We start from the raw sequence: 22758 nt of genomic DNA on the forward strand, positions 1-22758 counted from the left end.
AGTGTTCACAAACATACAGGTGGATTATATAGACAAAGATAAGCACAGGTTTGTAAGACAAAGATCAGATCACACCAGGAAGCAACAAGATACCCCATTAATCTCTCTACACAACATTCACTCTTATGTAAGAAACTGAGATTTATTTTTTTTTTTGACACTGCATTGTACTTTTTAATTGCACAGGTAGTTTTAAATAAATGGAGAAAGCACCTTCCAAAAGTTACACTAGCAGGGAAAGATTTCATCAAGCATTTACATAGTGGTTTTCTGTAATTTTACAAAAGATTCTTGATCTTTACTTGAACTGTACATGAAGGAAAAGCAGCCCCCTCAGGTAGGCGTTCTGCTTGCAGAAGCAAACTAAAGGACCTAAAATCAGAGGCAAGCCTGGGATGCCGAGAAGGGAAAAGAGAAATTGATAAAGGACCATTCCTTAACTCCATGTCTGAAACACTTACCGTATGACCTGTGTAAGTATTTCAGGGCAAACCACCGCCCTTAAGATAAAGGTACACCCTCAGAAGCTGTAATTCTCGATCATAGTAATGTGTCTACGTACCTTTGACCACTAAAGGTCAAAAGACAATACTTGGGGTAACCTAGGAGGCTTGAACAAATACTTTAGAGGAATTCTCTAGGACCACACCCCCTCTACTTTGGCTTTTTGGATGAAGCACAGGCCTCTGTGCTATCCTCCAGGCAGTGCCACAGTCAGGGAAAGCATCAGTACTGGATCACTCCTTAGACACTAATCAGCTGGGGAAAGAGTTCACTGGCAAAAGGGTCCTCCCAAGAGGGAGGGAGGGAGGACCTCCCTCAAGCAGGGAGGGCATGTCGCTCAAGGGAGAAGGGGAACCCTTATAGCTACAGTCACTGTAAGCATCCAGCAGGCAGGAAGATAGCTTCAGGCAGTTGCTGGTTGAAAGCAGATGAGATACCCAGCTCTGGAATGAAGTCATCTTCTACAAGTTCTTCCTTCACTGAGACAGTGAATTCAGGGTGATCTTTCTCTGAGGGGCTGAAAGGTGCTTCTTCAATTTTCACTACCACATTGGCTTGGCTCTCTGTCTCAGAGGGCATCTCTAAGACTAGGGGCTTTATATAAACGTGGTCAAAACGAATCAGTTCATTAATGGCTTCCAACTTGGCTGATTACGTCCCCAGGGATGGAGAAGGGGAGGCCGGTAAGGAACTGGGTCCTTCTGGGTCCACTTCTGGGAGCTGCTCCAGGCTGGCAGACTCTGGGGAAGGACATCTGAGGAACATGACTGGATCCAAGTCAAACAGAATGCCCAACAGGAGATCAGACTCAGAGTCTGAAGAGTCAATACCATCAGAGTCCATGGGGAGATGTTCTGGATGGGTGACAACTGGGCCTGCACCTGCTGCAGAGGTGCGTAGTCTGAGTGCTGCGGATTCAGCAGACCAGGCCACCGGCCCTGCTCCATTCCCCTTGGTCTCTGCTTCCTCTTCAGTCACTAGGGCATCCATCCCCAACCGCTGTCTTAACTCCTGATTCTCAACTACAAGGCCATGAGTTTTCTCTCATAAAAGCTGATTTTCTAACAAAAGCTTTTGGTTCTCTTCTTCCAAATCTACCACTTGTTGCTCCAGTTCACTCATTTGAGCTTTCTTTCAGTCTCTGGCACTCTGAGCTGCTACTCTGTTTTTCAGTTTCCTCCGCAGCGCCTTCTCTTCGGGGTTCAGGTGCGTGAGGCGCTGTGGCTTGCGTGCCTGGGGAGGCCCCCTTCTAGCCCCCTCTGGGCTGGCCCCTTGCTGGCCCAGCACCATGACTTGCAGAGCCCGGTCAGCTGGGGCTCCAGTGGAAGCAGTGGGCTGGCCTGACAGAAGCAGTACTTTAGGAGCCCCGGCAGCCAGGCTCTGCACGGATGCAACCACCACCATGGCCGGAGCGTGTCTACACCCAGAAACTGAGATTTGAAAGCAGTCTTTATTATTGGATTGATCTTGTAAAATCTGGCACTTACTAAAAGTGGTTTGTATATGCACTGTGCCGGGATCCAGCCTCAGCAGGATCCAGGGGTACCCTCAGGATGAACGGCTTCAGCAACAGAGAGAGAGACCAGACTGGGGTGTGCAGCAGGGTCTGGTGCTTCTTTATTTTTCACTGTAGCTTTTATATCTTAAGTTAGCACATTTCTAAGGGGAGGTGAAAGATAAGCATACAGAGTTAGTTTAACATTACATCAGTTTGCCTTTTATGAAACCAAGATGTTTTCTGCATACTTCTTTGTTTATGAGAGACTTTTTTCATAATAGATATTTGTATCTTATCTTCTGGCCTTGGGGCCTAATGACATTTTATGACCTAGGTGAATGCAAAGCTGTTTTCTGTAATCTATTCTTCATTGCTCCATTTTGCCTTGAGCTTAACAGAAAACAGAAAAGTTGCAGTTTCATGGTACAGCAGGTTGCAGCATAGTAGAAATACAATCCTGTTAACACAAAGGTCAGTCCTTTTTGCAGAAGTTATTTATCTAAAAGGTTTACCACACCAAGACTCTGCAGCTCTGGTGAGGCAGCCCCTGTTTAGCATTCCTGGTTAAAATTAGCAACTAACTTATTGTTTCCACACTAGGGCTAAACTCTTAGTTTTCTAAATATTTTACTGTACTAACAATAGTTTTCACTGCACAACCTTAGCACATTAAGAGCAAAAACACAGTAAGCAAGCGTTGACCCAATAACCACTTTTAGAATAATATTTATTGTGTTCTCTAATAGGGCTTCCTCACCCACCAAAGGGTTCTGTGCCTATTAGGGCCTTTTGTGTGATCAGGTTGTTTATGCTGTTTATGATTAAGGTATTGTGAGCAGTCATGTGCATTAGTACGCATTTGCCCAGCAGGCTAGAATGCCAGCATAGGGGTCTAAATTGAAACACTCCTTTCATCCTGGATAATCTTATAGGATACCACCATCTGGGAGACATATTGATTAAAGTTCTAAGTTGATTTTGTTTGGAAAGAGATCGGGGAAGGCCTTCTACCTGTGTCACAAAAATTAGGGAGTAGTCTAATATAGCAAGCATCAGAAAGACAGATATCATCTTTAAGGTGAGTGCCGGGGCAGCTTTTCGAAATTCCTGAAGTCCTGATCTGCCTTGCTTGTCAGGTCGTCTCCTTATGACCTTGTCATGGGTGGCGTCTCGTGTGCTGGCTCCCGGCAGCACTGAGTTAGTCAATGCTGTTGATTTATGTATTCAAACAGTAAGAGGAATTATACCTAGAGAATATGAGAATACAGGATAAATTCTTTCTCTGACCAACCCCATCTTTCTCATGGTAGACTCATTATACACAGCCCACATCTTCCTTTGCTTAGACAATGACATTTAATCCCACCCTAGACAGAATCAATATGTGTTTTTATAACTACTGAGTTATTAGAGATTGGCCCCAGATTATGTAACATGCACAGTTTCTAGGTTACTTTCTAATAAATCAGTAATCTTAATAACAAGCATAGGGCTCTCCATTAGCTAGTGTTTACCAAGGTCTTCTTAATGGCCTGGCAAAGCAAGTGGATTTATTATTGCCGTTTTTTTTTTCTTCAGGGCTCCAGCATTCTTTTTTGGTCAACAGTACATTCTTAAAAAACAGACTTTGTATGAACTTTCCAAACATTGAGTGTGTGCTCACTGTGTAGGATTTCAAAGACAAATAGAAATCTGTTCTTGTTCTCAAGGAGCTCACAGTCAAAGGGGGAAGTGAGCTCAGTAAATGAGCAATTACAAGGTCATGTGGTTTGTATAACACCATGGGGCTCATCTCTGCTTGAAGGTCTCTACTAGATGGGCATCCACGCCCTGCAAAAATACCTCAACTGACAGAAAACTTACTTTTGTGTCCATTAATTGATTTATCTGACCAAAGTCCCTCTAGTCAGAGCTATGGTTTTTCTAGTAGTCATGTACAGATGTGAGTTGGACTATAAAGAAGGCTGAGTGCTGAAGAACTGATGCTTTTGAACTGTGGTGTTGGAGAAGACTCTTGAGAATCCTTTGGACTGCAAGGAGACCAAACCAGTCAATCCTAAAAGAATCAACCCTGAATATTAATTAGGAGGACTGAGGCTGAAACTGAAGCTCCAATAGTTTGGCCACCTGATGGGAAGAGCTGTCTCATTGGAAAAGACCCTGATGCTAGGAAAGATTGAAGGCAGGAGGAGAAGGGGGCGACAGAAGATGAGTTGGTTGGATGGCATCACCGACTCAATGGACATGAGTTTGAGCAAACTCCAGGAGATAGTGAAGGCCATGGAAGCCTGGCATAATGCAGTCCATGGGGTCACAAAGAGTCAGACATGACTAAGCAACTGAACAACAACTAAGCAGCAGGGATGTGTGGATTCTAATGTGTGCCAGACAATCCTTTACCAAATAGCTACAGTCCCTGTCATCCAGAAGAAGCTTCTAATCGAGGGGGGAGATACAAATGAGCTGATAAACCATCAAAAACAGTATATGATACCTACCAGGGTAGCAGATGTTCTGGGAGCATCTTATTTGAAGGGCAGAGAAGTGCCATGGAGATCCAAAGCCTGGAGATGGCATCACAGTCACACATAGTGGGAACTCTATGATTCGTTGAATGGTACTCAATCGATTAGACAATGCATGCAAAAGTGATGAATGTGCCATCACTTACATGGTTCCCCTTCCAACCATAACTTGGAAGAGACATTTCTGTGCACTGTAACTGCAGTTGTGTTTGTGACCAGGGCAGTGGCATGGAGGAACTGAAAGAATTGCTGGGTATATAGGTGACAGAGAGCTGGGGGAGACACCTGGCTGGCCGACAGCAAGGGCCAGTGCACTCAGCGCCTGTGTGCCCTGCGAGATATTCTCGTCTAGACCTGGAGGAGAAACTGATACCAAGAACTCTGATCTAGTTCTGCCTCAAGGACCACTCATGATATTTCTAAATAAGTGTCATTCTCTTCCGGGGAACAACCCTGCAAATTCTTTAAGATAAACACATTTTCCTCCTGCATCTCCTTTTCTCCACAGAAATGCAAGCTTCATTTTCATAAAACATCCCTGGTCACCAAACCTCTCTGCATTCGAAGTGAGATGCCTGCCTTCTGGGCTGCCGGATGACAATTAAAGCCAGGACACAGGTTGTTCTTTTGCAGGCAACCCCCTAAGGAGGAGCCATCGGTAGCTGGGGGTTTCCCCATGGTTGATATAATGCTGCTTCTGTCTCACCCCAGCAGGCTCAGCAGCCACTGTACCCGAGAGAAGATGGCAAAATAGACATCGCTTCTATTATCTCTTCTTTAGAATTACAAAGGCTATCGCTACTCTCTGTAGATGAAAAGATGGCTACTGTATCCAACCACTCACAGCTCAAACACAGCCTGAGTTCCCTCAGGACATTCCTGAGAGTCAAGATTACCTATTAGAGGTAGAAAATAGAAGCTATGGAGCCTGAGAACAGAAGTCCAATGACTTTCTGTAGATGCTTTGCAGTGTTGCTGGAGAAGAAATTCAAGTTTCCATGAAAATTGACAGCTTGAATTCAGCCAGGCTTCCCTGGTGGCTCGTGGCTCATGGCTCAGACAGTAAAGAATCCGCCTGCAATGTGGGAGACCTGGATTTGATTCCTGAGTTGGGAAGATCTCCTGAAGAAGGGAACAGCTACCCACTCCAGTATTCTTGCCAGGAAAATTCCATGGACAGAGGAGCCTAGTGGGCTACAGTCCATGAGGTTGCAAGGAGTAGGACACAACCGAGCAACTTTCATTCTCACTGGATTCAGCCTGCCGGTCAACCACATGAACTAACATTTCCTGATGACCTGTGGGTAGCAGGGCATGGAATGGGATTATGGGCCTTCTTAATGAAATCAAGAAAACTCTCCACTGATTGAACTTACTACTTGCCAGGTGCTACACTAGGAAGCAAAAGAGGCAACAGTTCCCACTGTGAAGTTGCTCAGGGATACAGAGTAACTTGTCATTATCCAATCATTGCAGGGCAGCATCTTTGCTGCCCTGAAGGGGTTGAGGACACCAGAGAGCAGATACAAGAGGCTGAAGGTCAAGTTTACACTCTTCAGCACAAAATGCATCTGACTGGTACCGCAGAGAACTTCCTGTTTTCTATGAAAACGGCCTCAAGCCGATGGAGGATGGCCACCCAGCTAAATTTGCAAACTTTCAGTGCCTAAGGAGCATCCAATTAGCCACCTCACAGGATGCTGACATCTAGAACTATTCTTGACAGAGGGCATCGTTGCCTTTCTGTTCAGTATTCCCAGAGAAGTCATCTCAGCTATCTTTAACTCTAGCAGGCTGCTCACTTGGGCTCAGCCTGAGTTCTTCTTACAAAGAACTTGTCAAGGCCATTGTAAACGATTTTTCCGGCTTCATGAGCATGTGAAAGGTCATGAGCCTAAGGACTCTTCCAGGCCTGATTTGGGGCTGCACTCACCTTCCTATGTGAGGAATACTCACCCCTTTCCCCGTGAAGCCACAGGTCTGTTTGCTCAAACTCATGTCCATTGGGTTGGTGATACCATCCAACCATCTCATCCTGTGTTCAGAGTGGGAATGCGGCACAGACTTTCTGGGGCACCTGGTTCCTTCCAGAGAAGAGAGGTTGGGAACAAAAGCCAGGGAATCACAGGGTCTGGGAGTGTTGGTACTCTGTTAAGGCCCACCACCTTCCACAGGCATCTCTGGGGCCTACCGGTCCAGCAGCATCCCCTGAATAACTGCAGAGATCTGCAATGCATGGGGATCAAAAGCAGGTAGGAGCCCTGGTGCAGGATGTTAATGGCAGAGGGAAAAACCAAAGGCAACAGAAGAGAGGAGGAAATCCATCTTGGGAAAGTGCAAACACATACTTGAACCCCTGTTCTGTCACTTGATGGCCAGGCAACCTGAGCAAGTCACTTAGGCTAACTGAGTCTCAACTTCCTTGCCTGTGAAATGGCTGTAAAATATTCTCAAAGGCTGTGGTATGTTTTAAATGCAATCTCATATGTAAAGTTCCTAGAACAGAGCAATTATGTAACAAATAGTAGCAACCATTATTACTGGTTCAGAAATTTAAACATGCACAGCAGCTTAATCAGGTGTCACCAACCCAGGCTACTTAGGGTCTGCTCTGTAGAGTCAAATGGGCTGTGTTGGGGGAGATGACAGCCAGGTGGGGCACAAGGCTCCTGGGAGAGAGGGTGACAAATGTTCTGATAACATGTCAATGTCTGTGAAGTGTCCTGACTTCAGAACCTGTCCTGCCCTGTGGAACAGAAGACCTATAGAAAACCTAACATTTCTATAAAGGATTTGTCCATCATCAGGGCAGAAGACTTATCTTGAAGAGGTGAGAACACAATTGTTGTCATTGTTGTTGTTCAGTTGTTTAAGTTGTATCTCTCAGCGGCCCCATGGACTGTAGCCCACCAGGCTCCTCTGTCCATGGGATTTCCCAGTCTGGAATACTGGAGTGGGTTGCCATTTCCTCCTCCAGGGGATCTTCCTGAACAAGGGATCAAACTCTAGTCTTCGGCATTGACAGGTTGATTTTTTTTTTTTTTTTTTTACCACTGTGCCACCTGGGAAGCCTTGGGAACAGGAGAGGGAGAGAATTTTCCTTGGCAGGGTTGAATAGAGGCATGCAACCAGGGGTGATGCTCTGCTTCTCTTACCACAGACGTTGACTAGGATTCGATCATATAACTGACAATCTACAGATGCAGTTAAAGAGGAGAAAGCAGCCCCTGACAGATGGGAGCCAGCCTGGCACTACATCTTGATCTGGCTGTTGCTGAGGGCTGTTCTGGGGCTCACAGCTAAGTCTTATGTTCTCCTGTTGAACACAGCTTCACAAGACATCAACATCAGAATCATGTCTGAACACACAGAAACATGAATACGGTCCAAACCACAAAAATGACTGAACATTGCCCCCATCCTGGCACTATGAGTGATCACTGTTTTGCCAATAACAGCGTTAGCCTTACACCAACTCTTCTCTCCTTTTTGATAATGAGACTTATTAACATAATCACGGAATTACCCCTACTTCTTAGCATCGAATCCTGAGCAAAGTATTGCTCTGTTTACTCTCCCAAATTCTATATATGTGCTTTCCAAAACTTTCAAACGGAGCTCCTCACCATTCCTCAAGTTGCATGTTCTCTCTAGCTGCAACAAGACGACCTGTTCAACTACTGCAGTCTGCCTGGTGATCTTTGGCTGGAAGACATTGATGCCCCAAAAGGCAGAAGAGCACAAAAAGAGAAGGTGACAAAGCCACTTTTACAACAATTAGTGAGTCCATTCTACCGCTTCTAGAAATCACACTCACATATGTACACAGTGCATGCTTTTGCATCAGGATGTGAAAATGAAGGACAAAATTTAAATATGAAAAGTTATTAAGGGACATCCCTGGTGGGCCAGTGGTTAAGACTCTGCACTTCCACAGCAAGGGGCACAGGTTCAATCTCTGGTCAGGGAACTAAGATCCCCTATGCCTAATGGCTCAGCCAAAAAAAAAAAAAATGTTATTAAAAGGAATTAAATTGTTCAAGTTCAGGCTTTGAATTCTATCTAAATAACTAGTTTATAAGGGCTGCTGTCATCCTAAGATTCTTCTGCTCTCCCCACAAAGACCTGCATCACTTCCTGGCACCTGGATGGGGACCCAGCAGGAAGCATCAGGAGATGTGACATTTCCCAGCCATCCTGGGAGTCTGTGAGGCTCACTCCAAGCCAAGCCAGGTGTCTCTCCTATCTTCGGTGGGAACTTGCCTTTGCTGTGGAGTTTAGAAACCTGCATTTTGGGAGCTGACACCAATTTTACGCGCAATTTTGATTTTTTTTTTCTTGCTGTCCTTCAAAAAAAATTTTTTTAAGTGTTTTGGAAATACTAGCATGTCTCAACTCTGCAAAAAAAGACCTAAAGGGGCTTGCTTCATCTCTGCCTGGCTCAGAGTTTTGAAGGGAAAGCACACACCCTTGGGGGCTGTGGGGAGTTTTGACTGCAGAGCGAGAGAGCCCCAGAGGATGAGAGGAATTCATGGAACTCACAGTCACAGAGTTGGGTCTTCTTGCCTTTTATGCTGAAGATTTTCTAAGTAGTTCTCAACTTCAGGGAGTTCTGCACTTTACCCAGAGAAGGCATTGCTTTGCTGGGTGTGCGTGGATTGAGTCAGAGTGAAGAGGATAAGCTGAGGGGGAAGTGAGGAGGCACAGCTCAACATGAATGAAGAGAAGCCCAGGGTTGAGAACAGCCCCTGCAGAGTGTGCGATGGCCGTTAAGACCTGGGTGGAGGAACGTCCATCGGCATCCCGTGCCAACAGCGCCCTCTAGAGCACGGTGAAGACGGTGCCCTGAAGCAAGACCTCTAGGGGCAGGAAGGCCACAGCGCAGCCTGAATCGTCCACAGGCTTGTTTACTAAGAAGCCGGTGTGGACGTGAAACCACTTGCCTCTGTCTGAAGAAGTGCAGGAGGTGATTTTAAAGCTTCGTGTGTGAATGGAATTTGCAGTAACCCAAGAATCGCAGGCTTTGGGATTCCAGTTGTTGAGCTTGGAATCCACCAAGTTGCCTTGGCCAGTTCCAGACTGGGGGTGAAAGTACAGTAGGGAAGATACCTACTAACACAAGGAAATCCAACCAGTCCATCCTAGAGGAGATCAGTCCTGGGTGTTCACTGGAAGGACTGATGCTGAGGCTGAAACTCCAATACTTTGGCCACCTGATGCAAAGAGCTGACTCATTTGAAAAGACCCTGATGCCGGGAAAGATTGAGGGAAGGAGAAGGGGACGACAGAGGATGAGATGGTTGGATGGCATCACCAACTCAATGGACTTGGGTTTGGGTGAACTCCAGGAGTTCATGATGGACAGGGAGGCCTTGGCGTACTGCAGTCCATGGGGTCGCAAAGAGTCGGACACGGCTGTGTGACTGAACTGAATTGAACACACAAGAAGCATGGTCATTGTCTAGAGGGAGGAGGGGTCCCTAGAGAATCCCAGGTGAAATTCCCTTCAGTCTGTCCCAGAACCACAGGGGACCCTCCAGCTAAAAAGGGGTGAAAAGGTCAGTTCTCAAACCTCCATCATGCACTCGGGCCACACCTCCTGAGAGTCACTGTCTCAAATGTTGGATTCTAGTTTCTGGTGAACCTATAGCTGAACATTAAGTTAACACAAGGATTCAAAGGCATTTCTAGTCTCATGGCCTTTTATTCTAATTACTAGTCAAAAGAAATCCATTACAATGAAAATACCATTATACAAGTCTAGGTATATAATCTTATGAGGGTGTGCCTGCTCAGTCACGTCCAACTCTTTGCGACCTTATGGTCTGTAGCCCACCAGGCTCCTCTGTCCCTGGGATTCTCCAGGCAAGAATACTAGAGTGAGTTGTCATTTCCTTCTTCAGGGGATCTTCCTGACCCTGGGATCAAACCAGAGTCTCCCGCATTGCAGGTGGATTCTTTACCACTGAGCCACCTGGGAAGCCAATATACCAATATCAATAGATGGTGTTCTCAAAAGATAGTATGTGAGGGACTTCCCCAGTGGTCCAGTGGTTAAGACTCCGCGCCTCCACTGCAGGGGGCGGCACAGATTCAATCCCTGGTCAGGGAAGTAAGGTCCTGCATGTCTCCGCCTCATGTTCTGAGTGGTCAAAAACAAAGACAGCATGTGAACAGAAATTGCTTCATATAGTAAGTCATGTAACATATGATATATGCCCTAGGATACTATAGACATGTGTTTGTTTTTTTCTTTGAATTTTTAAAAAATTTTTATTGGACTATAGTTGATTTACAACGTTGTGCTGGTTTCAGGTTACAACAAAATGGATCAGCTGTAAATATACATACATCCATGCTTTTTTTAGATTCTTTTCCCATGAAGGCCATTACAGAGGCTATTAGACATTTAAAGGAATCCTCTACTGAATTATTATATATTATATTTGTGTGATTATATTATATATATTATTTATTATATTATATATTATAATGTAGAATTATATTATACATTATAATATAAATATTATGTATTATGTTGTGTGATTATATATGTATTTTTATTTTTATATGTTTTATTATACATGTGTGTGTGTTACTTGCTCAGTTGTGTCTGACTCTGTGATTCCATGGACTGTAGCCTGCCAGGCTCCTCTGGTGGGCTATATATATATATATTTATATATATATTAATATATAATATACTATATGTTATATTACATAATAGTTTATATAGAAAAGAATCATTTTTGCAAATGAAAACATCATCCTCTCAATTATGTGATTTGTACAAGTCTGTGTGTTGTGGGGGTGTGTAGTTTGTTTTGTCTGAAAACTGGACACATCTGTGAGAAAATGATTGTTAAGTCACCTCTCTCAAGCACCTCAAATGGCACTGGCATTTAATAAAAGAATTTTGATGTTTACCAAGAGTTCTATTTATTTTGTATTCAGAGACCCTGTTATTAGTCTGATCCTTCTAGTTCTCTATGGTGTGGGTTGATATCACATCAATTCAGTCTTTCCAGCCCAGAAAGCAATGAATTCTATGTGGACTAGAGGCCTTGAACATGCTTTACTGAGCGTCTGCATCAAGAAAGTACACTTTGTTTTTGCGAAAACACATAGAAACTCAAACCTCAAAGCCTTATAAAATAGTGGAGTAATTCAACTGATGCCTTGAGCTTGGCCCTGGGGGACTAGTAGTCATGAAGCGGAGCCACAGGTGAAGGGTTTCCTGTGGGTCCAGCCCTGCGCCAAGAAACATGCAAAGAGAAGGCGTAGAACCCCAGGTTCCTGAGTTTGGAGGGGGCGTCTGGATGTCTTCCGGTCCCACATTCTAGCTTATGTTTCCTGTCACAGCCCTGAGGAGGGGCCATTTGGGCAGGATGTAAGAGGTGGGGTTCGAATCTAGAGTTGGTCAATCATTCTGTGGCCCTAACACTGGGTACCACCCAACTTTTAAGGGTGTCAATTTCCTCATCTGAAAAAGGGGCCCATCTATGTCTATCACAGATGGATAGAAAGAGCTCAGATGGCCCTTGAACTTGGAAAGTGATCCAGCCACTAATACCTTCAAGAAAGCAATCTCCAGCTCTGATTTCTCTCTCAAGTTACAGCCAGACGTTGAATGAAAGATCCAACGCGTCATTATCTGTGATGCCTTGAATTCTGGGCTTCTCTGCCCCAGTATCCATGCTGCAGGAGCACTGCACTTCCCAGAAGGGTGCTGAGGAGGGCAAGGCTCTACCATAGGACGCCGTGGCTCCGCCTGGGGGAGCTCGGAGGGTCAATGATTACCAGCACAGGCTTGGGTTCCACCGAGCACAAGAGTTGCATTAATGGGGCGGCACGCCTGCACGCCAGCCAGCCTCCCACGTCCAAGAACTTTCTGGGAAAGCCCTGGAGGCAGAAGGAAGCAGAGCCAGCAGCCGGCTGCTCTCTGCCCTGGAACCACCCTTGCGGGGCCCCTGCTGAATTCCTCTCTTAGGGGCTCTTCTTGTCAGGGGCAGGGCCCACCCCAGGAGACCCTCTCAGAGTGGGGATGAGGCTACAGAGACCTCCCACTTGCCTCCTCACAGACTGGCAGGCGACTCTGGCAGCTGTCTTGAGCTGCTCTTGGCTAGAGTCTGCCACCAAAACAAGAAGGTGAGTGAGAGACGGAAGAGAGCATCTCCCAGACTCAGAGCCAGGCCAGGGCAGGCAGACCCGAGAGCTGCCCCGCAGAGGGTCAGGAGCTGACACGGCGCTGCTGACGCATGTCCCCTCAGTCCTTTCTTGTTTTTTAACTCAGTGGTGTGTATAATGTCCTACAAAAGGTGAAGTGAAATTCCACCTTACTTCCTCTTATTTGCCCTTCTAGCATAATCAAACCCAATCACAAGAAGCTTTTCCATCTCAGAAATGGTACTTAACCACTCTGAGCTCCAGCTTTTCCTAATAAATCGGTGATTATTACACCTATTTGTTGCCCAGGGGATTCACTGGAAAATACACACGTCCACACAAAAACCGCTCCATGAATGTTGGTAGGGCATTGTTCGTCTCAGCCAGAAAGTTAAACACAAATGTCCATCTACTGGTGAATGAAAAAATAAATGAAGTTTGTCCATACAATGAAATATTGAAAAGTGAAAGTGAAAGTCACTCAGTCATATCTTTGTGACCCTATGGACTGTAGCCTGCCAGCTTCCTCTGTCCATTGAATTTTCCTGACCAGAATACTGGAATGGGTATCTGTTCACTTCTCCAGGGGATCTTCCCAATCCAGGGGTCAAACCCAGGTCTCCCACATTACAGACAGAATTTTTACCATCTGAGCCATCAGGAAAGCCCCCAATGAAATATTATTCAACCATAAAAAGAGAATGAAGTACTGATACATATTAAAATGTGGAAAAACCTTGAAAGCATTGTGCTAAGTGAAAGAAGTCAGATACAGTATTATTCCCTTTGTACAAACGTCTAGAATAGACAAATCTAGACACAGAGATAGTTAGATTGGTAGCTCCCAGTAGGGGTGGGGAAAGGGAAATGTAGAGTGACTGCTAATGGGTACCCTGTTCCTTTTTGAGGTGATGAAACGGTTCTAATATTGTTGGTGGTGATGGTTGCCCAACTTTGTGACTATACCAAAAACCCACTGTTGTAGCTTTAGATGGATGGATTGCATGGTATGGGAATTATATTGTATCGTATTGTATTGCTCAGCTTCCAAGGTGGTAAAGAACCTGCCTGCCAATGCAGGAGATGTAAGAGATGTGGGTTCAATCCCTTGGTCAGTAAGATCTCCTGGAGGAGGGGATGGCTACCTACTCCAGTTTTCTTGCCTGGAGAATCCCATGGACAGAGGAGCTTGGTGGTCTACAGTCCATAGGGTTGTAAAGAGACACAGCTGAAGCGACTGAGCACGCACCCATTCGTATTGTATTGTATTGTATTGTATCATAACGTATCCTATCATATCCTATTGTATTATTTCAATAGAATTTGTACAGGAAAAATCTACATCAAGGACCTCTTGCACAGAGTCTGCGTCCCGGCTCTCCATTTCTTAATCCCATTCCTCCCTCCTCCAGCACCAGACAGAAGCACCCCCTGGGCCCTTATGGGGTCCTCAGCTGAACTTGGCCCCTTCCTCCTATAGCAAGTGGCCATGGTGATTCTGGAGGTACCACACACAAAATATTTCCTCCGTCACAAGAGCCTGGAGGCACAGAAAGATGCTTCTGCAGATCCTCCCTCCCAACACAGGCTCTGGCAGGAAAAGGAGGGACTACGCCTCTCCCAGCATCTGTGGGACAAATCCTCGGCCCCTGCCTTCCCTGCCGGTGGAGACCTTTGGAGTAGCTGAGGTACAGTGAGATCCCGCCCTGCTGCCCACCTTCGCCTGGGCTCCCCCCACCGTGACCCTGAGCTGGCAGTTCAGTCTGAAGCCCCATGTCAGCTCTGTCCATTCTCCTGAACAGCTCCCAGGGCTGGAAGTCCAGCCAAGCGCTTGGCTTGGAAGCCGGGTCTGCTGTCCCCGAAGCATGGCAGGTGCATGGACTCATTCTATCTCATGGGGTGCGTGGAGCCTTGAACTTGTCAGACTGAACCGAGGCCCACTGTGCGGGCCACTCCCGTCCACACTCCCTGACCCTCTCTCTCACACTCACAGGAGCTCAACTCCATTCCCTCCCGCCCTCCTCTTCTCTCGGTACATTTTTAATCTTCATTGTTTTCTGGGTTTTTTTTCTGGCCCATGGTCCTTGCTCTGTTCCTGGAGTCAGTAACCTGAGCTATAAAATTCTTACTTAGACTGACCTTTCTGGAGACTCAGCAACCTCACAGATTAGCCTGAAGCGTGGGTTGGGGTTCTTGGCTGCTTCCTTGGTGACAGCTGTGAGGAGAGCTGGGTGGAGTCCAAATTCAGGGGGCCTCGCAAGGAAGAGATGGAACACGGGCCTTTTCTGTCTCTACAGATCACAATGACCTGCTTGATGATGCACCATCAGGACCAAGCCTGGACCATGATAAATGAAGGATGCTTTGAGGGCAAAGAAACTAAAGTACAACCCCTGTGCTGTGATGAATGCTAATTCCTAACCAAAAGGGGGGGCCAGTCTACCTGGAGAGCGCAGTCAGGTGTCCGCAACTCTCTGGGCTTGAAACACGAGGTCTGGAGTCAGACTTGAATTCCAGCTCTGCTGCTGACGGGTGCCTGGATGCCCGTCCGAGCCAACTGCCTGTGTTCTTACAGAGCGAATTTCCCAAGGGAATCGATTAAACCTGGAGAAAAACAGAACAGAAAATCACTGAGAAAAGTTTAGAAAGACCCTAGAGCTTACTGCGAGGTATGTTTGTTTCTTTCTTCCTTCCTTTTCTTCTTTTTTCTGTCTATCTTGCTGCTCTGTCCAGCCCTAAATTGCAGAGCTGAAGCCTCTACTTTCTGGTTCACCTTTCCTGTCCATGCACATGACTAATAGCTGTACCCTTTTTCATCGATGGGTTTTCACGACATCATTTTAGTTCTGGTCTGGTCCCCCTCACGGGGGTTCCCCTGCACTGCCCCCGGGACCAGCCAGAAAGACGGCCACTATGAATTGCAAAGAGATGGACCAGGGGCTTAGCACTGACCGGAATGCTGCCTCTCAGCACCTGGGGGGCTGTGGGTCTGTGGGGCCGTGGGGCCCAAGCTGTGGGTGCTGAGACTGAGACCATCATTGCAGAAGGCCAGTGGGTGGGGTTGGCAAAGCAAAGGTGGGGATGAACAGGTGTTCCCGTGGTAGCGAAGGTCAGGCTGTAAGGTGATGTGGACTTGATTTAAAGCCTACTCCTTCCACTTGTGAACAGGATAAATGGCTTTGCTTCTCTGAACCAGAGTGTTCTCCGTGAACATGGAGTTAAGAATGTCCATTTCTCAGGCTGAGATGGGACCCAGGGTAAGAACACCCCATAGCAGATCCAGCACGTGGAAACCTCAATGAAGTCAAGTTCCTTCCATGCCTGGCAGAGATGAGGAGCCTCCTCGAAGAAACGGCCAGAGGTTGACTTGGCATTTGGGGAATAATTGGAACTCCCAGGTCTGGATTTGAGCAGGCGGCCGGCTCTCCTGCCAGACCCAAGGACAGACTCGGAAAGGACCCATGAGCTGCAAAGGAAAGGCAGGGGTGGGCGTGTGGTGCCGCCTGGGGGAGATGCCGGCCGTGGGAAGTGTTCTTCTGCCTCTGCTAGCCCTGTCCTCTCTGGCTTTTCAAGAAGGCTCTCCCCTCAGAATCTCTGGGAGGAGGAGGCAGTGGGCTCTGGGTTGCTTTAAGGGGTCTGTAAGGAGCATTTTTGTACACAAGAAATCCAAAGGGAGAAGACTTTGTTTGTTTGGTTGCTTAGGAAGAACAACAAAGCTGGGGGGAAAGGAGTGAAGATCAAAAAGAAAAACATTGCCCATAAAATGATCAGATTAGATTAGACCGCGGAGATCTAATTATGCCAGGCCAATTGAATTTCCTCTGAGGTTAGCGTGACCAGCCTTCCAGAAGCAGAGGCAGCTGGGGTGCAGGGCTGTGACTGACGCCTGGCATGTCCTTCCTCCGAACACTTAGCGGGGGGTCAGTCCTGTGACCCCCAAGTGGGCATGTGAGTGCATCTCCACCGGGCAACTTGGGCTGAAATTTACTCCCAAAGAGTGTCTCTAGAATCCCCTTTTCTTTCTTAGCACCAGCTACAGCTTATTATATATTTATGTTGTTGAATTTGTGCCTTCCTCAGCTCTGTCAATGTCACAACCATCAAGGAAAACTTCATTCAACCTTGATTCTTCTCTGTCTCTCATCCCCACAGTCAATCCATTGGCAAGTCTTCTCTGCTCTTCCTACAAAATACATTCAGAACCTCTCTGCTCTCTGGGCTCCTTCTTCTCCAATCCCACTGTAGTCCAAACCACCATCACTCTTGCTTTGGCTACAGAAATAGCCTGCTGTCTCTCTCTCTCTCCTTACTTTTACAACTTTCCCCAGGTAAAGAAGAAAAAGATCAGAGAAGCCAAGTTATCAACCCAATTTCACAGAGCCTTGCTGGCGCTCAGTCATTTCCATTGTAAATGACTTTTTGCCACCCCATGGATGGTAGATGGTCAGGTTCGTCTGTCCATGGGGTTCTCCTGGCAAGAATACTGGAGGGGGTTGCCATGTCCTCCTCCAGGGGATCGTCCCAACCCAGGGATCAAACCCATGTCTTCTGACTCTTCTTCTGCATTGCAGGCGGATTCTTTTTAACAATGAGCCACAGAGGAAACCAGAGTTCACAGACCTAAAAACTAAGCATTCAGTTCACTGTAGCTTTCTCTGCTGTGATATGTGTCCACCATTGACTTAATAATTGGAAGAAACTAATTAAAATGCATTTCTTTCAATGTGACTTTCCATCGCACAGACGGAAAGCTGACGGTATATTCCCTAAAAGGTCTCCATTCCAACCAGGCAGAGCTCCTCTCTAACGTGGTTGGAGGCAGACTGAAGGGTTTGACTTTGCTTTACAGAATGGGGGTGGGAAGGTTGAAATCAACCCAGAGGGAAAAGAACACATGTTTGCTGCATGTCTGCACATGCAAGAGCCTGAGGTGGGGGCTTGGCAGAAAGTAGTCCATTCGATCTTCACAGTGACCTCATGAAATAGGTGTAATGGTTCCTATTTTATGGGGTGGGGGCACTGAGGTGTGGAGAGGTTGAACAGCTCAGGTGGCAGAGCTGAGATGGGAACCCAAGCCTTCCTGGATTTTCCTACCGGAAGTTCCATGAAGACAGTGAATTCTGATCTAAGGTCGGGAAGGAGAGGCAGGAGAGCTTTGGGGAGAGACAGACCCTCCCTCTGTTTCCCTCTCTCTCACTCCCTCCTCGCTTGCTCTTTCTTGGCTTATTCATTCCTTGTTTTCCTTTGGTCAATAAATATTTACGGAGAGTCTATCACATGCCCAGCTCCAGGCTGGGAGTGGGGATAGAGCATGAACAAGATTGGTGTTCAGGGAGGTGGAGAGCGCAGGACAGATAACAAAAAGGAACTAAATAAACAGGGTCATTATAGATGGAGATAAGAGCTGAGAAAGCTGTGGCAACAAGGGGTGACTTTGACGTTAGCAATAAGTTGAAGGCCACTGAAAGCCCAAGGTGGTGGGGGTAGCAATGCCAAGAGGAGAGAGTGCAGGTCCTCCTCTGGGCTGGGGGTGCTGACCTCACCTGCTGCTTCCAGCCCAGGGTTTTGCTCGGAGACTTTTAGCATTTCAGGCAGAACTAGGAGACCTCGCCTACCTCCGCTCCAGGATGGGCACAAACCCAGCTGCAGTCTTCCCATTTGTCAAACGACAATCATAGCACACCTACCTCCCAGGCCATTATAGCAATGAAATGATGTAATGTTTGGGAGAGTTCAAGTGGATGAGTGACGAACTGTATGAGGGTTACAATCATAGTAAGAGAGGGTTCAGCTAGACACAAGAAGAACTTTTTGACAGAAAGGATGATACGATGTGCATCAGGTTTCCAATGAAGAATCTTTTCCGTATGGGCCATTTAAAATAAAAGCAATCAAGTTAGCAGATGTAAGCTATTACATATAGACTAGATAAACAACAAGGCCCAATTGTATAGCACCATATATAGTATACTATATTCAATATCCTGTGACAAACTATAATGGAAAAGAATATTTAAAAAGAAATGTATGTGTGTATATATATATATATTTCTTTTAAAATATTCTTATATATGTTGTTATTGTTTAGTCGCTAAGTCATGTCTGACTCTTTGGGACCCCATGGACTGTAGCCTGCCAGGCTCCTCTGTCAGGAAGATCCCCTGGAGAAGGAAATGGCAACCCACTCCAGTAATATTGCCTGGGAAATCCCATGGACAGAGGATCCTGGTGGGATAAAGTCCATGGGGTCCCAAACAATCAGACACAGCTGAGTACCTGAGCACACACACCTAAGTATATATGTGTAACTGTATCACTTTGCTGTACAGTAGAAATTAACAAGACATTGTAAATCAACTATGTATTTCAATACAAAATTTTAATAAAAATAATGCAAAATTTTTCAATATAGATATGACTTGCAGGAAGAGGCAACATAAAGAACTTAGAAAGTCTCTCTGCTCGTAGTACATCAGGGATTCTAGAAGGTTCTATATGAACAACAGTGAAGGTATTGCCCTTTGGACCAGGTGTTACACAGAACCCGTGGAGATGTGCCTGGGCCCCTCCCCACCCCACCTCAACCCACTCCACCTCTCCCGCAGCAGCCCCACCGCCCAAGGTTACTTTCATGAACTCCAGGGCAGGGGGGCTGGGGAGTGTCCACAGTGCAGAGGCAAGACCAGCATCTTTTTGTGGGTGTCTTGCCTTCTCTTCATCCCCCATCACAGCCGGGCCTGGAAATGGTTCAGCATCGGGTCACTAGTCCCCAGCAAAATATGCATGGCCTTTACAGTGTCTACATTTGGAAATTAGCCTGTCTGTGGTCTGGCTGTTGGCATCCATGCAGTCCCCTCATTCACAGGGCTAAGCCTGCAAAGACAGCACCCACTGCACCGTCAACTCCCACCCAAGCTCCGTCCAGAGTGAAGCAGGCGGCCAAGGGGATTACAGAGGCCTGCTTCCCAGAACAGCATCCCCAGAGAGCTGAGGAGGGGGACGATGGTCCAGGCAGGGGCAGGGTCGCCAGGGCTGGCACCCCGGGGAGAAGCGTGCCAGAGCCTTTGGAACAGAGCAAGAGTAACAGCTACCTGATGCGAAGAGCAGGCTCACTGGAGAAGACCCTGATGCCGGGAAAGATTGAGGGCAGGAGGAGAAGGGGACGACAGAGGATGAGATGGCTGGGTGGCATCACCGACTCAGTGGACATGAGTCTGAGGAAACTAACTTCAGGAGATAACTAACTGCAGTGTATGGGGTCGCAGAGTAGGACACGACTGAGCGACTGAACAAGAGCAATACGGCAATGAGGGCCGGGAGAGGGGATAAAGCATCTCTGGGATCCCTAGTACAGGAAGGAAGTTTTGAGGGGGCTCACATATGGGGTATACTCAGGCTGCCTGAAGAAAAACTTAGCCAGGGGAGATGGTCAGGAGTGGCTGTCCCTCCCTGGTCCAGGCTTAAGCTTAGAAGCAGATACCTGCCCCTTCAGAACACCAGAGAGAGTGGGATTGTGGAGGACTCACCTAGTTGGTGGAAGAACGTGAGACCAGGAGTGCGGGGCTCATGACTGCTCCCTCCCAGGACCTGGAGGGGGGTCAGCCCCTGAACCCTTCCCCTGAGAGCCAGGTGTGAGTTCCTGTCTACATAAGGAACACTTCCTTCTGAAACCCATCCCTGCCGCCTAGCACCTGGACCCCAGCTTCTTCCTGATGCCTAACCCATCCTCAGGCTGAGATTTGAATCTACTGTCACCTAACCTTCAGCAGGTGTGAGAAAATCAGTCCTCTCCATTAGAAAGCGGTTTTAGCCCACATCTCTCATAGACCTTCTCAAATGACAGCCTGTTGGCTTCCCTTCACTGTCACTAGAGTCAACTCCTGGGAAGGAATTTGCCCACTTCATGCCCTGAGTGATGAACCTCTCTGCTCACACTGCTCTGGGCACGAGCCTGGCCTGGGCCCTTTTCCCTCCCCTCCCCACACTCCCACTCACAAGTTCCTTAAAGAGGCATCTTTGCCTGTAAAAATCCAAAACTGCAAACAGCTTCAGAGGCCAGAGGAAGGCATGTGCGATAAAAAGGTAAATAAAATCCAAACCTAGGACTCTCTTCTCTCTACTTCCCAGCCAGTCCCTTTCCCCAGGAGACTTCATCTCGTCCTTGTCTTGACAGTGGTGAGCATCCACAGAGCTCTCACTCACAGTGGTTTAGGACAAAGGAGCATGAGAACCTAGTCTCAAAGGGTTGTTCAGAACGGTGCAGGTAAGCACCCTGAGTTAGAATCTCTCAGAGGTATCCTCTTCTGTTGCTGGTCAATCACTCAGTCGTGTCTGACTCTCTGCAATCCTGTGGACTGCAGCACGCCAGGCTTCCCTGTCCTTCACCATCTCCCGGACTTTGCTCAGACTCAGGTCCCTTGAGTTGCTGATGCCATCCAACCATCTTATCCTCTATCACCTCCTTCTCCTCCTGCAGCATCAGGAGGATACTCTCCTTGACCCTCTCACCCCCACCCCACTGGGGCAGCCTGGGAAATAGACTGGGTGGGAGGGGAAAGCCCAGCCCCTCCAGACAAAATGTGCCCCACTCATGCCTCCCTTGTTCTTTCCTGTCTGAACTCCCAGGAGCCTGACATTTCTGCAAGGAAGGGACAGGGTCCTCACACTTTGTAAAAGTCCAGCACATGGTGGAATTCCCCAGAGGTCTTCCTAGGTAATCCTCTGACCACTCCTGTGACTTATCTCTGACTGTCTCCACTCCATGCATGATTCATCAACTGTCCCACCCCTCCCAGCCAGCCTCTGAATCCCCTGGTCCCTGACTTGGTCGAATGCCTTCCAGCAAAAGACTGGGATTATTCTTATCTCTCTCAGCATCTCATCAGTGACTTGGACTCCAAAAGGCCACATCGCACAGAATTCTTTTCCTGTGAGAAGCTAGCAACAGTTATTCATACTTTCAGAGCTCCGTCAAGCCCCTCAAGGACAAATGGCAGATCTGGACAGAGCCAGAAAGCTCCCAAGAATTTAATCAAGGGCAGCAAAGCATGAGTCTCCCCCGAGGGTAGTCACCTGAGAGACCCATGGTGGTTCCAGCTACAAAGACGTTTTAGCCTGTTGCTTTCACTGGCGTTGTGTTGCATATTTAAATCTGCCCCCTAGGGATACAGTAGCACATTGATATACCACCCCCCCAATAGATGTAATTCCCAAACCTGAGTCAAGAAGCATTGATGTTTGAGCAGTTGGAAAAGAAGGAGGGGCCACAGATGGACATTGGAAAATTCTGAATATATGGAAATTTCTGGTTTGTATTTCGGAGTACTCCAAAAGAATGTTCTATTTAAGCCTAAGGGTGACCCACCTCTGTGAATGTTTAGGAGTCCGGGTAACTGCAACTTAGAGCCTGGGCAGACACACGGCTACCAGGCAGACCACACAGGGGGACCAATCTAGGGGAAAAATGACAGGCCACCTTGAGGGAGGAAGTCATCAGTCTAAAGACCTGTAGGGTGAATTAAGATTTCTGCTTTTCCTGTGGGTTCTAGAAAGTCTGGACTCTCTTAGGCCTTAGTTTCTTCTTTCCTACCATGAGTGAGCTGGAGTGCTTGAACCCCTAGAATGACTCTTTAAAATTAGTTATATACATTACTGTATATAACACAATCAACAAGCACTCTATTGGATAGCACAAGGAGCTCTACTCAATACTCTATAATAACCTATATGGGAAAAGAATAAGAAAAAGAATAGATATGTGTATATGTGTAACGAAACCACCTTGCTAAATCACTTTGCTACACCTAAAATGAACAACATCGTGAATCAACTACACACCACTACAAAAAAAAATCTGCCAAAAAAAAAAAAAATTAGTTCCCATGCGTTTTTTTTTTTTTAATGGGATGGCACTGGGCTGGGTTTTATATAACAGCCAAAATCCTTCTAGAGTTTTTGAGAAGCAACTATTCCTTGGTATGGATCATCTTTAGATGCTCATCAGTCTTGAATTGGTCCATTGTCTGCTTACAGATTCTGACAAGGCATGGGCAATGATGGGGAGAA

At 46.8% G+C, this 22758-nt stretch overlaps 1 protein-coding gene and 1 pseudogene across 1 annotated transcript in view; both read right to left on the minus strand.

Moving 5' to 3' along the window:
• KCNJ1 (potassium inwardly rectifying channel subfamily J member 1) overlaps nucleotides 1-22758 on the minus strand; it is a 32952-nt gene that overhangs the window by 4730 nt on the left and 5464 nt on the right. The window contains exon 2 of the mRNA XM_065937394.1: nucleotides 15137-15297. The gene's annotated coding sequence lies outside the window, so the exon portion shown is untranslated. The remainder of the gene's footprint in view (nucleotides 1-15136; nucleotides 15298-22758) is intronic.
• On the minus strand, nucleotides 17-9079 carry LOC136169562 (uncharacterized; annotated as a pseudogene).

The sequence above is a fragment of the Muntiacus reevesi genome, chromosome 5 (assembly GCF_963930625.1).
Source record: "Muntiacus reevesi chromosome 5, mMunRee1.1, whole genome shotgun sequence".
Lineage (NCBI taxonomy): Eukaryota > Metazoa > Chordata > Mammalia > Artiodactyla > Cervidae > Muntiacus > Muntiacus reevesi.